At 41.9% G+C, this 15350-nt stretch overlaps 1 long non-coding RNA gene across 1 annotated transcript in view; it reads right to left on the bottom strand.

Annotated features, from left to right (window-relative positions):
* Positions 1-1744: 1744 nt before the first annotated feature.
* LOC112605987 overlaps positions 1745-15350 on the bottom strand; it is a 34742-nt gene continuing 21136 nt past the window's right edge. The window contains exon 3 of the long non-coding RNA XR_003115574.1: positions 1745-1902. This is a non-coding gene — a long non-coding RNA (uncharacterized LOC112605987). The remainder of the gene's footprint in view (positions 1903-15350) is intronic.

Raw genomic sequence — 15350 nt, 5'->3', positions numbered from 1 at the left:
AGGCATGGTGGCTCATGCCTGTAATCCGAGCACTTTAGGAGGCCATGGTGGTAGGATTGCTTGAGCTCAGGAATTCAAGACCAGCCTGGACAACATAGTGAGACCCCCATCTCCACAAAAAATACAAAGTGGTGGCGTACATCTGTATTTCCAGCTACTTGGGAGGCTGAGGTGGGAAGATCACTTGAGCCTGGAGGCAGAGGTTGCAGTGAGCCAAGATTGCACAAGATCGCACTGCTACACTCCAGCCTGGGTGACAGACAGAGCAAGACCCTGTTAAAAAAAAAAAAAAAAAAAATCCAATGGCAGGGAAAGAAAAGACCACAGTGATAGTGTCTGAAAGGTAAAGCAGAACAAATGATAGATAAATAATGTTTGAAAAATCTCATGTAATAGAGAAACACTATAATAATTTCTGGTTGGTGGTGAAGCATAGCAATGAATTATTCATTCTAAAATATACACTGTGAAGGCTCAAGTTAAGACCTCTTAACTCTCCCATACCAAGAGTCTATCATAAGGAAGGAAAAAAGGGAGGAAAAGAAAGAGGAAGGAAGAAAGTGAGGGAGAAAGAAAAGGCAAATTTCAAGGCAATCTGTGGGAAGAAGAAAATCTAAGATATTAAACTATGAAGTGAATTATTACCACCAGGAAACTAAAGAGCAATGAGGCATTCCCTAGATAATAAACAGAGAGGAGGGGATAATCCAATAAGCATCTTGACAGGGAGAAGAAATCTTCTGGGGAATGTAAGAAAATACTACTTTAGCCCCACCCTTATCCCAATAATCATTCACATTATTTACTCAATCATTCATTCATTCAGCACACATTCCAGAAGCTGTGCAGAATACAGTAAAGCCCAAGTTGAATCTGAGGGCTCTCACTGAGCATCCTCCATGTGCTAGAAGCTAGAGGCACAGGCGTGAAGGAGATATGGAGCTCCAGGCTGGGAAGGTCTCAGACGCAATCTAGAAATTGCTACAGTTCTAGATCCTCGGTGGGATTTGAGCCTGCCAAAGGATGAACCGAGAAGTCCCATTCAGACCAAAATTCACCTGTAGCAGACCACCTTGATATGTGGAAATGGTTTCCTAATAAAAGTTCTGCAATATAGCATGCTTCTCTTTTTGCCTTGAGTCACAGCTAAGCGTGGTACAAACCTGCAATCAGTATCCCTGGGCTAGGTTTTCTTACATTTAATTCCCCCAAAACATAATTACAGGACTCTTGTACTATTATCCTGGTTGTAGTGCTTCTATTAAGTATTGTTTTACTCTAAATCACCTCAAATTATTCCTAGAAGAAAACAACTTATAAAATAATTGTTAAAAATAAAAACAAATTTTAATATTAGAAAACATGAATTGACGCAGGAACCCTAGAGATTTCCAGTGGGTCCTGTAAGGACAGAGAAGTCCCAGAAAAAGGCCAGATACCCTGGCTCACTCAAAACTGAGGAAGACACTCTAGGCCAGGACACTCCAGAACTGCCCTCTAATCTAGGGCTGGTCACGACCAAATCAATGGAAGTGAAAATGAGTTAATTGACAGTCCATATCAGATTTCCTATATAGTCAAATACATTGTCTCCTCATCTGATAGCAGCCCTAGGCACAGAAACCAAGTGTTCAACTTTCCCTGTGACACCAGGCAGGATAAGTGGGGGGATTCAATGTGAGCCACACCACTCCCAATCTCATGTGGTAACAGAGCCTCGGTGACTGGATCTACTTACATCAACAGGGGCAGAGCATTCTCTGTGGAGCAGGATCCTCAAAAACAGCTGGCCTCTACTTCTCTTCAATTATTTCAGCTTCTTTAGAACAATTCAAGCCACAAACCTTGGAACTTTCTATAGCATTGAACCCCAGGCAACTTGTAGATCTCCCTTGATGGAGGCTGGGAAAAAGAGAAAGCAATATTTTATTACAGACTTCGGTTCCATTCACATTTCTTTCCTCCTTGGCACTCCTGTCCAGCACTGTGCAAAAGAAGCTTTCCAAGCACACCAGGCACTGAAGGAATTGGATGTATCCCAGAGGATCTCAGAGGGATGTTGTTTATACCTACTGATATTTGCCCAGTTAGAAATTAAAACTGAGAATTTAAAATTTGTGTATTAACTCATTAAATAATAGTAATTTTGTTGAATAATACTTGTTATAAAAATAACTTTATCTTCAAAATTGTTATAAAAATAACTTCATCTTCAAAATGAGAAGAATTATATCATTTTACATTCTTTAAAATATCTTAAATATTTGGCTTGACCAGACACAGTTGTATTATCATATCTGCTTCTGGATTCAATTTGTTGCAATGGCACATGTCACTGAGCCTCTGGAAAACTCCACTGTATACTCATGAGAGAATGAGAATAAAAGCAACTTGGTATTATTATTAAAATAATTTTGATCTATGGATCTCCTGAAAGGGTCTCAAGGACTCCCAGGAATCCCAGAACACGCTGGGAATCACTGCTCTGGACAATGAAAAGTGAGTCTCATTTCCACCACACCATCCCTACCTTCAGAGGTAACTAGTTATCAGTTACTTGAATAATTTTCTAGAAATACTTTACACATATATAAAAACTATGGATTTGTAGTGTTTTGGGTTTTTTTGTTTGTTTGTTTGTTTTGCTGTAGTATTCTTTAGACAGGGTCTTGCTTTGTTGCCCAGGCTGGAGTGGAGTGGAGTGATCATAGCTCACGGCAGCCTTGAACTCCTGGGCTCAAGTGATCCTTTTGCCTCAGCCTCCTGAGTAGCTACGACTACAGGCACACACCACCATGCCCAGCTAATTTTTGTATTTTTTTATAGAGACCAGGTCTTGCTATGTTGCCCAAGCTGGTCTCGAACTCCTGGCTTCAGGCAATCAAGCGATCCTCCCACCTCGGCCTCACAAAGTGCTGGGATTACAAATGTGAGCCACCATACCTTAAGAGGCACAGATTTTTAATTTAAAAAGTTGGATATTAGTATGCTATATATTTCACCTTGGCTTGTCTGTTATACATGTTGGGGACAGTTCCACGTCTGCATACATAGTTACCTCTTTCCTTTCCTCTGATCTGGTGTGTCCCTCTGAATGGATATAACTCCCTATAACTATATACAGTGCCACAGTGTTCAGGCGGGCTGCTGAATGGCTGCTGTAAGTTGCCCATTTCTTTAGTGGAGTACTTATTGGGAATAAAATGGCCACACAAAGCAAGAACAAATGCTACACATCTTAGCACAACTTTCCTCCAGCTTCTAGTTTCCTAACAAGGTATCCAGCTGAAGTCTTGCAAAGTTGACAAAACAACCAAACTTTTACTATACTTCTGCCCTTTACTACTTGGGGCTTACCTCACACTGCTCCAGAAAATTAACATTAACAATCTCTGAGCTAACGTTTATAGGGATGTTTACAACCACCAGTCTCTCCTAGTTCTTGAAACACTCACTATCATCAGCATCACATCAGCGTCAGGGAAGAAAACAGGACCCAAGTGTCCCCAAACAGTTTTTCGTTTGTTTGTTTGTTTGTTTGTTTGTTTTTTGTTTTTTGAGACAGAGTCTCACTCTATCACCCAGGCTGGAGTGCAGTAGACACGATCCACGATCTCAACCACTGCAACCTCCGCCTCTAGGGTTCAAGTGATTCTCATGCCTCAGCTTCCCAAGTATCTAGGATTACAGGCATGCGCCACCATGCCTGGCTAGTTTTTGTATTTTTATAGAGACAGGGTTTGGACATGTTGCTCAGGCTGGTCTCGAACTCCTGACCTCAGGTGATCCACTCGCCTTGGCGTCCCAAAGTGCTGGGATTACAGGCATGAGCCACCGTGCCCAGCCCTCAAACAATATTTCTGAAAGCTAGTTTCCCGCAGTACTAAGGTGGCAAAAGGTAAATCCTGTTGGTTCACAATTTCGCTGACATAGAAGCTAAAGGAAACCCCACCTCAAAAAGCTAATTTGCTTTGATCACATTGAAGATCTCAAATGCTAAAAGTTTCTTTCTTTGTTTGTTTGCTTGTTTGTTTGTTAAGACAGGGCCTTGCTCTGTCACACAGGTTGAAGTGCAGTAGTGTGATCATGGCTCACTGCAACCTCCACCTCCTGGGTTCAAGCAATCCTCCTACCTCAGCCTCCCAAGTAGCCGGGACTGCAGGTGCATGCCACCACACCCAGCTAATTTTTGTATTTTTTGTACAGACAAGGTTTTGCCATGTAGCCCAGGCTGATCGCTAACTCCTGAGTTCAAGCAATCCTCCCACCTCATCCTCCCAATGTGCCGGGATTAGAGGCATAAGCCACTATGCCTGGCCACAAATGCTAAAAGTTTTATAGACTATCTGAGTTCATTTCTTCACTCAGATTTACTAGCTGTACAATCTTGGGAGGTTGCTTAGCATCTACTTGTAAAATAGAGATGATACTTATGTGACAAAGTTATGAGGAAGTATAATTATAATTATGTAGAAAATGTTCCTACCACATAGTGGGTACTCAGCACTCAGTAATTGTTAAGTCCCCTTTCCTTATTGTCTATGAACCAAAATGAGCTGTGGGGCTGATCTTATGTCCTGGACTTAGCTGGTTTCTCAGGGAACCCCAGTGGTGTAGTCTTTTAGGAAGTCTGGGAATGTAGGAAACTGAGGTAAGAGAAGACGGTAGAGCATTTTTTTCCCAAACAAAAGGAATTTCCTGGAGTGTCTGTCATATGTCTGATTCAAGATGAGAAGCACAAGTCTGCTTTCCTGCATCCCTCCCCACCAAGCCAGGAAGATGGGCACCAACAGTCCCTGCATTTCTGTTTCAGCTTTCCAATCTGTCTCTGAAATTACATAGTCCAGTGTGGTTTGCATTTGTAGGTCCATAGAGCATACAGAAAACCCCGCCCAGGCTTGGAGGAGCCCCTCAGTTAAGTATGACAATTTTTGAATCCTTCCAAGAGTAGAACCAGTACCTACAATTACAGGATGTATTATTACCTCCATTTACAAATGAGGAAACCAATATTTAGAGATGCTAACTAAATTCCCCAAGCAGCCCTAACAAGGCCAGAGTCGGAATTCCAAACCAAGTCTGTCTTATGCCAAAGTGCATGTTTTCAACCACATCATCAGATGACGCTCCAACTAGGAAAGATAACACCTTTCCCATGATGTAGTGAAGCCAGCCGGTTTCTTGGAGATAGTGAGATTTCACAGGACAGACAAATATCCTTAACCATAGGCTGATGGTCTTACTTAAGCAAAAGTATAACTAAAATCAAAGTCAAAATTCTTCAGAAAATTATTTCTAAACTTGACACGAAAGTAGAATGGTAAAACACCAAAGAGTAAACCAAGATTCAATTCATTTTTGGATTATTGTAGATTATTTATTTTACTTAAATTTAATTAGTATTTTGTTAGGAGATTAAGATTATTACATTATTTCAATAGATTATTGTTTTAATAGCTTAATAATTTAATAGGAATTTATTCAACCATGTTTTTGAGTTCCTAATATGTAATATGCACTATAGTCGATAGAAAGATGAAGGAAACATGTTCCTTGGCCTCAAAAAAGATATAAAGGATACTACAAGATATAGTAGATATATAGTTTGGGTTGGTAAGGTAGTAAGAAAGAAAAGAACAAGGCACTAAAAGAAGGAGAAATCAAGCCAGTTGAGAGTTCCCTAAAGATTTGTTGGAGTGAGGAGGCATTATTTGAGCTGACTCTTGAAATATCACTAGGATTTTGTCAGGTAGAAAGAATGCAGACAAAAGTCTAAGAAAAGGGAACAATTTGAATAGGCAAGTTATGAGATAAGAAAACTAATAAATAGTTGGCAGGAGGACAGGAACACACAGGTAATTGAAGACAAAGCTGGAAGCTGCAAGATGATTGAGGTGGGAAAATGCAGGGCTCCAAATGCCACCAAGGGGCGAGCACAAGAGAGCCAGGAAGAGCTTTGGAGAGGTGGGATGGCAGGCTCAGAGAAGCTCTGTGAGGCTGAACCTGGCATATGGAGTGCTTTGGAGGAGAGACCTGGGATAGGATGACCAATGAAAGCCTTATGTACAATAATGACATCAGGAAAGGGAAATAAATAATGTGGACATATAATAATATAGAGAGGGGCTGGGCCAGATGGCTCATGCCTGTAATCCCAGCACTTCGGGAGGCCAACGCAGGTGGATCATTTGAGGCCAGAAGTTCAAGACCACCCTGGCCAACAAGGTGAAAACACGTCTTTACTAAAAATACAAAAATTAGCTGGGCATGGTGGTGCACACCCACTGTAATCTCAGCTGCTTCGGAGGCTGGGACATGAGAATCACTTGAACCTGGAAGGCTGAGGTTGCAGTGAGCTGAGATCGAGCCACTGCACTCCAGCCAGGGTAACAGAGCAAGACTGTCTCAAAAAATAATAATAATAATGTGGAGAGAATTGAGAATTGACCAGTGACTACCACAGGAGGGAAGAAGGAAGGAGTCAAAAAGCCTGGGTGTCTGGGCTGCATGTGACCAGGAGCACATAGTTATTTATTTATTTATGAATTTATTTTTGATATGGAGTCTCACTCTGTTGCCTAGGCTGGAGTGCAGTGATGCAATCTTGGTTCATTGCAACCTTCACCTCCCAGGTTCAAGTGATTCTCCTGCTTCAGCCTCCTGTGTAGCTGAGATTACAGGTGTGCGCCACTCCACCCTGCTAATTTTTGTATTTTTAGTAGAGATGGGGTTTCGCCATGTTGGCCAGGCTGTTCTCGAATTCCTGACCTCAAGTGATCTGCCTTCCTTGGCCTCCCAAAATGTTGGGATTACAGGCATGAGCCACCGCACCTGGCCAGTTATTTATTTATTTATTTTTAACCTGGAAGAGGAATTGGTTTGTAAGGGGAGACTGTGAGTTTGGTTTGAAACATAAGTAATTTGATTTCCTTAGAATGAAAACAGGTAGACACACCTTGACTTTGGCATTCAAGAGAGGAGTTGGTCTTAGAGATCCACATTTGAACTTCAACTACATAAATGCAATAATTAAAGTCTGAGACAGATTAAGTGATCCAGGAGGAAAGAAGAGAAGAAAAGCGAAGACAGAATGTTGGGGCCCACCTGCATGGGGTGGGTGAGAGGAGAACAGCTGTGTTTCCTTTACCTTCTTCCAGGTAAGACTTGGGTCAACTTAAAAATGGTTCCAGACCTAACCCAACCTCCTTATTTTACAGATGAAGGAAACCCAAACCCAGAGGGTTAATTGATTTATCCAAGGCCTCACAGCTTCTTAATAGCAGAACTGAGACTAGACGGATTAAGTGACCATTGGGAATTAGTGTTGCTTAGTAACTGAACTAGTTGCTGTATATCACATGATGCGGCTGGATTCAGAGAAGCCTGAGAACACACTGCAAAATTCATCTATCTTTGTTACATCAGCCCAGCACTGTAACTGGGCCCAACAGTCGAATCAGCTCAGGGGTTCAGACCGTATCTTATTCATCTTCTTGTCACTGTCCCCTCTACCCTCTCTTTTCCTACCACTGCCTCCACCACCAGAGTTATTGCAGAGTAGAGAAAGTGCAGATTATTTTCCTTTTTGAGTATGAAGACAGGCTTTTGAAAGGAGTTGAAGAGTTCATTTACAATGAACATAACCCCTGGGAAAACTGAACCTCAGAGACATTCAATGACTTACCCCAGATCACCAGTTAGTGGTAAAGCCTGGACCCAAATCCCAACTCTTGTTTTCTTGCATGACACTACCAACCTCTAGTGCAAGAGACAAACTTTCTAGTCCCTAATTTCTTTACATATATGCTGTGTTATCCTCTTCTTTCAAGGTGCTTCTTTTTAAAAGAGCTCCATGATCCAAAAAGTTTGTGAAGTGCTCCAAGCTCGCCCTCTCTTGGATAGTCAAAATGTTGATTACCATATTAAAGACTGTGGGACATCCTGCAGTAAAGAAACTTGCTTAATTCTCTAACAATACTTTTTGAACTAATTTGACCATGGAACTGTGACCCTGTAATCTACTTACAAACCCACAGATTTCCAAGAATGGCACTTTGGGAAACAGTGCCTAAGTCTCATTAGCAAGACTTCCTTTGTAGGTCTAAAGCAGAAATGTCACTAGTGAGTGGTCCTCACTGTGGGATGAGGTTGGGGAGTGATGAGAGACAGAAGAAGCAACAAATTGTCCTAGTCTCTTCCAGAGCCATCTGCTCTGCCAGCAACAAAGGGTGAAACAGCTACTGAGCAATTTCAATTTGGAATCCTCACTGTAAGCTTAAGGTACTGTCTCCTACTAAGGGTTCTGGTGAGAAAATGAGTGTTTTTGTTCTCATACGTTCCACATCAGCTGATGTGCTCGTTCCACACTGCTTCTGCCACCATTCATGGTCATGCCATCTTGTCCTTCCACATCCCTCTGGCTTTTCTTTCTGCACTCCACCACCCTGGTCTAAACCCTGTCCCTTCACATCTGGACTACCAAAAGCAACCTTCTTTTTTTGTTTATTTGTTTTTAATTTTTTCCTCAGTGCTCCTTGTTCTGAGAAAGCAGCCTTCTAGTAGGTCTCCCTGACTTGATTTGTTCTCCCCTGCAATTCACCGGCTTTCATATAAGGGAAATGTTCAAAATTCCACAACATCCAAAGCTCTACTTAATGTCAGAAAACACATCTATGCAATGCTATTTCTCTATGCTCCCCAAGGCAAATATCGCACCACCCTAGGCTCCTGTCCTTACTGTTAACTGAACCAGCCAGCCATAAGCAATCTGACTGCCAAGCATCTGTTCCACTGCTCTTTGCTTCCTGGCTATCCAATTTATTCCAATTCTTATTCAATTTGCAGCATCCAGCACCAGTCCCCTGGCTATACAAACCCTTTCATGCACTCTTACATTTGCAGATTCTGAACAAGTATCCCCCCATTTACTTGCATTGCTCTTTTACTGCTCCCTGAATTTTCTAACTGAAAATAAACTCAGAAAGGGAAAGGACTATGTCTTATTAAATACAAGCTTTTTAGTAAGTACTCTAAAAAAAAAAAAAAAAAAAAAAAACTCTTGCTAAATACAGGAATGAATCTGTCAGAGGCATTTGAACCAGAGTGACTCCATCTTGAATAGGGGCTGGGTAAAACGAGACTGAGACCTGCTGGTCTGCACTCCCAGGAGGTTAAGGCATTCTTAGTCACAGGATGAGACGGGAGGTTGGCACAAGATACATACAGGTCACAAAGACCCTACTGATAAAACAGGATGCAGTAAAGAAGCCTACCAAGTCCCACCAAAACCAAGATGGTGATGAAAGTGACCTCTGGTCATCCTCACTGCTCATTAGATGCAAATTATAATGCATTAAGATGCTAAAAGACACTCCCACCAGCGCTATCACAGTTTACAAATGCCATGTCAACATCTGGAAGTTACCTCATGTAGTCTAAACAGGGGAGGGCTCCTCAGTTCCGAGGGAAATCCCTGCCCCTTTTCCAGAAAAGGGAAATCCATGAATAATCCATGATTATGGATTATTGAATCCATATTGAATCCATTATTGGATTTCATGAATCCATGAATAATCCACCCCTTATTTAGCATATAATCAAGAAATAACTATAAGTATACCCAACTGAGCAGCCCATGCCACTGCTTTGCCTATGGAGTAGCCGTTCTTTTGTTTCTTTCATTCTCTAATAAACTTGCTTTCAGTTTACTCTATAGACTTGCCCAGAACTCTTTCTCGCATGAGGTCTAAGAACCCTCTCTTGGGGTGTGGATTGGGACCCTTTTCTGGTAACGAATCCATATTGACCTTAGAGCTATGAGTTAAGTAGAAAATGTCAGGTCCACAAAACTTTAAGGGAACAAATCTCTTTCTGGGCCTCAAGTGCATTTAAACATTTCTAGTTCAACTGACTTTAGTTTTATAAAAGCAAGAGAAAATTTATTCTATCTCATCCTGGATGGTCCGGAGCATTTTCATTTTTTTATATATATGTAGATGGATCTGTACTTTCTACCACCCTCTCATCGGCTCTTTGCCATACTTGGCCTCCAGGAAGGAGAGTCTAGACCGAGTATATTATAAGTGATATTTAAACATGCATCTCTAAATTTTCCAAGGGTCTGGCCAAAAGCATATTCTTCCCAAGAACACATCTTTCTTGACAATTGCCCCTTCATTCGTTCTTTTACTTATCTGACAAGCATTTAGTGAGTGAGTCCTTGAGATACAAGGATGGATTTTTTTAAAAGCCATGGTTCTTGAGGCATCCACAGTCTAATGCTGTTTTACACAAAATGTGATCAGACAGACACCTGCAACAGAATCACCTGAGGGGGGCTGTTTTAAAAGATGCAGGCCTCCTGGACATTTGCACAGAAAATTTCTTATTTAGTAAGTATGGAGCAGCATCTGGGACCTGCATTTTTTAAAAAGTACTCCAGGTGATTCTGATGCATAATAAAGATTGAGAGCCACTGGCCCAGTGGAAAAGACAGGAATGTATGAGGATAATTGTAGAGCAGTTGTGCCTAGTTGCAGTAAAACAGATATTCACAATGTGAAATGGAGACATAAGAAGGGGCTTTAGAGGGGGCGGAGCAAGATGGCCAAATAGGAACAGCTCCAGTCTCCAACTCCCAGTGCGAGAGACACAGAAGACCGGTGATTTCTGCATTTTCAACTGAGGTACTGGGTTCATCTCACTAGGGAGTGCCGGACAATCGGTGCTGGTCAGCTGCTGCAGCCCGACCAGTGAGAGCTGAAGCAGGGCGAGGCATCGCCTCACCTGGGAAGCGCAAGGGGAAAGGGAATCCCTTTTCCTAGCCAGGGGAACTGAGACACACAACACCTGGAAAATCGGGTAACTCCCACCCCAATACTGTGCTTTAAGCAAACAGGCACACCTGCAGATAATATCCCACACCTGGCCGTGGGGGGGGGGTCCCACGCCTACGGAGCCTCCCTCATTGCTAGCACAGCAGTCTGCGATATCGCGGCAAGCCAGCAGCCAGGCTGGGGGAGGGGTGCCCGCCATTGCTGAGGCTTAAGTAGGTAAACAAAGCCGCTGGGAAGCTCAAACTGGGTGGAGCTCACAGCAGCTAAAGGAAACCTGCCTGTCTCTGTAGACTCCACCTCTGGGGACAGGGCACAGATAACAACAAAAGCAGCAGAAACCTCTGCAGACGCAAACGACTCTGTCTGACAGCTTTGAAGAGAGCAGTGGATCTCCCAACATGGAGGTTGAGATCTGAGAAGGGACAGACTGCCTGCTCAAGTGGGTCCCTGACCCCTGAGTAGCCTAACTGGGAGACATCCCCCACTAGGGGCAGTCTGACACCCCACACCTCACAGGGTGGAGTACACCCCTGAGAGGAAGCCTCCAAAGCAAGAATCAGACAGGTACACTCGCTGTTCAGCAATATTCTATCTTCTGCAGCCTCTGCTGCTGACACCCAGGCAAACAGGGTCTGAAGTGGACCTCAAGCAATCTCCAACAGACCTACAGCTGAGGGTCCTGACTGTTAGAAGGAAAACTATCAAACAGGAAGGACACCTACACCAAAACCCCATCAGTATGTCACCATCATCATCAAAGACCAGAGGCAGATAAAACCACAAAGATGGGGAAAAAGCAGGGCAGAAAAGCTGGAAATTCAAAAAATAAGAGCGCATCTCCCCTGGCAAAGGAGCGCAGCTCATCGCCAGCAACGGATCAAAGCTTGACAGAGAATGACTTTGATGAGATGAGAGAAGAAGGCTTCAGTCCATCAAACTTCTCAGAGCTAAAGGACGAATTACGTACCCCGTGCAAAGAAACTAAAAATCTTGAAAAAAAAGTGGAAGAATTGATGGCTAGAGTAATTAATGCAGAGAAGGTCATAAACGAAATGAAAGAGATGAAAACCATGACACGAGAAATACGTGACAAATGCACAAGCTTCAGTAACCGACTCGATCAACTGGAAGAAAGAGTATCAGCGATTGAGGATCAAATGAATGAAATGAAGCGAGAAGAGAAACCAAAAGTAAAAAGAAGAAAAAGAAATGAACAAAGCCTGCAAGAAGTATGGGATTATGTAAAAAGACCAAATCTCCGTCTGATTGGGGTGCCTGAAAGTGAGGGGGAAAATGGAACCAAGTTGGAAAACACTCTTCAGGATATCATCCAGGAGAACTTCCCCAACCTAGTAGGGCAGGCCAACATTCAAATCCAGGAAATACAGAGAACGCCACAAAGATACTCCTCGAGAAGAGCAACTCCAAGACACATAATTGCCAGATTCACCAAAGTTGAAATGAAGGAAAAGATCTTAAGGGCAGCCAGAGAGAAACGTCGGGTTACCCACAAAGGGAAGCCCATCAGACTCACAGCAGATCTCTCGGCAGAAACTCTCCAAGCCAGAAGAGAGTGGGGGCCAATATTCAACATTCTTAAAGAAAAGAATTTTAAACCCAGAATTTCATATCCAGCCAAACTAAGTTTCATAAGTGAAGGAGAAATAAAATCCTTTACAGATAAGCAAATGCTGAGAGATTTTGTCACCACTAGGCCTGCCTTACAAGAGACCCTGAAGGAAGCACTCAACATGGAAAGGAACAACCGGTACCAGCCATTGCAAAAACATGCCAAAATGTAAAGACCATCGAGGCTAGGAAGAAACTGCATCAACTAACGAGCAAAATAACCAGTTAATATCATAATGGCAGGATCAAGTTCACACATAACAATATTAACCTTAAATGTAAATGGACTAAATGCTCCAATTAAAAGACACAGACTGGCAAACTGGATAAAGAGTCAAGATCCATCAGTCTGCTGTATTCAGGAGACCCATCTCACACGCAGAGACATACATAGGCTCAAAATAAAGGGATGGAGGAAGATTTACCAAGCAAATGGAGAACAAAAGAAAGCAGGGGTTGCAATACTAGTCTCTGATAAAACAGACTTTAAAGAATCAAAGATCAAAAGAGACAAAGAAGGCCATTACATAATGGTAAAAGGATCAATTCAACAGGAAGAGCTAACTATCCTAAATATATATGCACCCAATACAGGAGCACCCAGATTCATAAAGCAAGTCCTTAGAGACTTACAAAGAGACTTAGACTCCCATACAATAATAATGGGAGACTTCAACACTCCACTGTCAACATTAGACAGATCAACAAGACAGAAAGTTAACAAGGATATCCAGGAATTGAACTCATCTCTGCAGCAAGCAGACCTAATAGACATCTATAGAACTCTCCACCCCAAATCAACAGAATATACATTCTTCTCAGCACCACATCGCACTTATTCCAAAATTGACCACATAATTGGAAGTAAAGCACTCCTCAGCAAATGTAAAAGAACAGAAATTATAACAAACTGTCTCTCAGACCACAGTGCAATCAAACTAGAACTCAGGACTAAGAAACTCAATCAAACCCGCTCAACTACATGGAAACTGAACAACCTGCTCCTGAATGACTACTGGGTACATCACGAAATGAAGGCAGAAATAAAGATGTTCTTTGAAACCAATGAGAACAAAGATACAACATACCAGAATCTCTGGGACACATTTAAAGCAGTGTGTAGAGGGAAATTTATAGCACTAAATGCCCACAAGAGAAAGCAGGAAAGATCTAAAATTGACACTCTAACATCACAATTAAAAGAACTAGAGAAGCAAGAGCAAACACATTCCAAAGCTAGCAGAAGGCAAGAAATTACTAAGATCAGAGCAGAACTCAAGGAGATAGAGACACAAAAAACCCCCCAAAAAATCAATGAATCCAGGAGTTGGTTTTTTGAAAAGATCAACAAAATTGACAGACCGCTAGCAAGACTAATAAAGAAGAAAAGAGAGAAGAATCAAATAGATGCAATAAAAAATGATAAAGGGGATATCACCACCGACCCCACAGAAATACAAACTACCATCAGAGAATACTATAAACACCTCTATGCAAATAAACTAGAAAATCTAGAAGAAATGGATAATTTCCTGGACACTTACACTCTTCCAAGACTAAACCAGGAAGAAGTTGAATCCCTGAATAGGCCAATAGCAGGCTCTGAAATTGAGGCAATAATTAATAGCCTACCAACCAAAAACAGTCCAGGAACAGATGGATTCACAGCTGAATTCTACCAGAGGTACAAGGAGGAGCTGGTACCATTCCTTCTGAAACTATTCCAATCAATAGAAAAAGAGGGAATCCTCCCTAACTCATTTTATGAGGCCAACATCATCCTGATACCAAAGCCTGGCAGAGACACAACAAAAAAAGAGAATTTTAGACCAATATCCCTGATGAACATCGATGCAAAAATCCTCAATAAAATACTGGCAAACCGGATTCAGCAGCACATCAAAAAGCTTATCCACCATGATCAAGTGGGCTTCATCCCTGGGATGCAAGGCTGGTTCAACATTCGCAAATCAATAAACATAATCCAGCATATAAACAGAACCAAAGACAAGAACCACATGATTATCTCCATAGATGCAGAAAAGGCTTTTGACAAAATTCAACGGCCCTTCATGCTAAAAATGCTCAATAAATTCGGTATTGATGGAATGTATCTCAAAATAATAAGAGCTATTTATGACAAACCCACAGCCAATATCATACTGAATGGGCAAAAACTGGAAAAATTCCCTTTGAAAACTGGCACAAGACAGGGATGCCCTCTCTCACCACTCCTATTCAACATAGTGTTGGAAGTTCTGGCTAGGGCAATCAGGCAAGAGAAAGAAATCAAGGGTATTCAGTTAGGAAAAGAAGAAGTCAAATTGTCCCTGTTTACAGATGACATGATTGTATATTTAGAAAATCCCATTGTCTCAGCCCAAAATCTCCTTAAGCTGATAAGCAACTTCAGCAAAGTCTCAGGATACAAAATTAATGTGCAAAAATCACAAGCATTCTTATACACCAGTAACAGACAAACAGAGAGCCAAATCATGAATGAACTTCCATTCACAATTGCTTCAAAGAGAATAAAATACCTAGGAATCCAACTTACAAGGGATGTAAAGGACCTCTTCAAGGAGAACTACAAACCACTGCTCAGTGAAATAAAAGAGGACACAAACAAATGGGAGAACATACCATGCTCATGGATAGGAAGAATCAATATCGTGAAAATGGCCATACGGCCCAAGGTTATTTATAGATTCAATGCCATCCCCATCAAGCTACCAATGAGTTTCTTCACAGAATTGGAAAGAACTGCTTTAAAGTTCATATGGAACCAAAAAAGAGCCCGCATCTCCAAGACAATCCTAAGTCAAAAGAACAAAGCTGGAGGCATCACGCTACCTGACTTCAAACTATACTACAATGCTGTTTTGG

This window comes from Theropithecus gelada, chromosome 1 (genome assembly GCF_003255815.1).
Source record: "Theropithecus gelada isolate Dixy chromosome 1, Tgel_1.0, whole genome shotgun sequence".
In the NCBI taxonomy this organism is placed as follows: Eukaryota; Metazoa; Chordata; class Mammalia; order Primates; family Cercopithecidae; genus Theropithecus; species Theropithecus gelada.
Note: the sequence above shows the minus strand (reverse complement) of the source record. Positions and strands in the feature narration are given on the sequence as shown.